We start from the raw sequence: 2,644 nt of genomic DNA, 5'->3' as shown, positions 1-2,644 counted from the left end.
AATGCATTTCCTTTGCTACCATCTGCTTTGTAATAATTTTACTTTCAGCTAGCATCATACTAGGGACTAATTCTCCACTGCCGTCTTCTAGTTTTATGATGGAGTAACCTCACTGAAATCAATGGAGTCACACTGGTATAAACTAGGTCAATAGAGAATCAGGCCCTAAATACTTATTTGTAAATATTGTGCAGTATGTTTATGTAGAACCCATATCTTCATAAATGTTGGTGTTAGAGCTGTTTGTGCAAATTCCCAGCAACCGGTTACCGGGGAATAAAATATTAGAAGCACAGAGCTTTTTGAGTAATTTCCTCCCTTTTTTTGGGACTGCTCCTAACTCTTTGATTTCAGGGTAGAGATTAAATAAGCTGGGTACACGAGCAAACCTCTAGGTATATTGAAAATATTCCCACCAGCCTGCAAGCACTTTGGAAGTCCACGCTTCTAGGAAGCAACACACACCTTACTTCTTGGTTCTACTTCGTAAACAGGAAAAGAACAAATATGAAATGACATTACACAAGGGTTTATTTATTTTATTATACTCACTATGACTGCACAAACATATTCCCTTTAAATACTGTCCTGTTGAATATAACGTGATAAAGCTGTGTGCTAAAATGTAACCCCAAAGCAGTCGCTTTTCTATAGGTCTGCACGGACACACTTTCAAGAAAAGGGCTCCTTCATACAGCTAACAGACTTGGATTTTCAAAATACAAGCCCAACCTATGTAGAATGAAGGTACCTGTTTATTTCAGAATTCCTTTTCTGCTATCTCGGAGAGAGGGAACTCTTGGCTGCACACGAGCTATTAATTTTCATGGTGGGTCTCAGTATGAAATAAACAAACAACTCTTTGATTTAAAAAAAATATTTCTACACTTCAGCATCCACTGCGCTGAGTGCGGATCAGATTGTGTATCAAGGGATGTTCTTTAATCCAGCCTTTAAATTAAAAAGGGATACTAGCCCTCATCCTTCAGTGCTCACAGCACCCACAACTGCCTTGAATTAGAGAGAAACTTCTGACATGGGAATATTTTAGTGCTCATTCCAGGCATTCTTTGACAAGCCCATTTTCGGAGTCTTACATCCTCCACTTAAACATCCAGTATTGGTCACTGCTGGGACTGAATGCCAGGCTCAAGTTGATTGTTTGTCTGATCTGGCATGGCAGTATCCATATCCCTAATGGTTTTAAATGAGGATGGTGGAGTCACAAGGCCTCACTGATCCCTGCATTACTCCAGTTTTACACTGATATGCCTCATCTGAAATCTATAGAGTTACACTGATTTAAAACGGGAATAATGCAGTGGAGACTCAGGCCACACAGAACATCCATCCAGCAGAAAGACAAACATTTGTGTTGTTTGGTGTAAGTTAAACACTAGCTGTACTTATTTCAAACAAAAGAGAGTTGCAATGGACATCACCAGCCATTCTTACTGTAGGCCACGTGGTGTTATTTTTGCTTATCCTATGTCTAAAATACCATATCTTATAAGATCATTGTATTCATCTTCTAAATCTCTAAGTTTGCTGTTTAAAATACATACAATGGATCAATAATAAGGTCAAACTTTACAACAAAAATTTCTGGGAAGTGGTCGGGAGCAAGAGTCGTTTTAGGTGGTGAAACATATTGGGCACTAGGGATGGAGAATGTAGGCTAGAAGGAAAGGGAGGTGCAATCTCATTTTATTTCTAAACCCATTTATTGCCAAACAAATATAGGGTATGTCAACAATCAAGGCAAACATTGCAACAGAAAGTTCTGGAAATTGGTGGGGAGGAGGTGTAAGCATAAGTGGTGAAAGATATAGACCTGTAAGAGGGGATGATGCAGGCTGGAAGGAAGTGCAACTGTTCTATATATCTAAACATATCAATTGCCTAACAAACAGACCCAGAACTTGGCTGAGGACACAAGTAATTCCTTCTCTCTCACAGGACTCTAAGGTAATGTAGATATTTGTATAGACACAATTAGCTTTTTGACAATTATTCTGAATTAGTTAAACCCTGGGCAGATTAAATGATAACATCCATGTCAAGCAGTAAAACAGGGCTTGCCCATTTCCATCATGAGTTTAGTTTAGATTTCTGTTTCTAGAAAACAGAGTGCAAATATTATAAACTTGCAGAGTTTTAAGAAAAAATGCTGATGTGGGGCAAGATGAATCAAAGGAGGAATTTTCTTAGTTCCTTAAAATCTTGAATTAGGTAAATAAGGATAAATCTCTGCAGGTGGTAGTTCTTGCTGTTAGATTGCAAAAGACAGCAAATTCATGGGCCAAAAACTAAATTGTTGTTCCACCGAGGGGGAAGAAAAAAGATATTTTTAGTTTGCCACCTTCTTGTTTGACTTCTCATGACAAAAGAATTCATGACTTAGTATGTGTTTGGATACTCCATAATGAACCATATTGACCGTCAGGGAAACCTAAGAGGCCAAGGCCTGAGAACCAGATGATCAAAGGTATTTAGGCAACTAAAGATGCATTTTGGTGTGTACTGGGATTTTCAAAAGCACCTAAGCAGGTTAGGTGCCTAAGTCCTATTGAAATCAATCTTTAAATAATAAGAAAGACCATGGGTGATTTGCGTGTCATACAAGAACCTAAGGATTGATTTA

Source organism: Natator depressus, chromosome 2, assembly GCF_965152275.1.
Source record: "Natator depressus isolate rNatDep1 chromosome 2, rNatDep2.hap1, whole genome shotgun sequence".
NCBI classification, from domain to species: Eukaryota; Metazoa; Chordata; order Testudines; family Cheloniidae; genus Natator; species Natator depressus.
Note: the sequence above shows the minus strand (reverse complement) of the source record.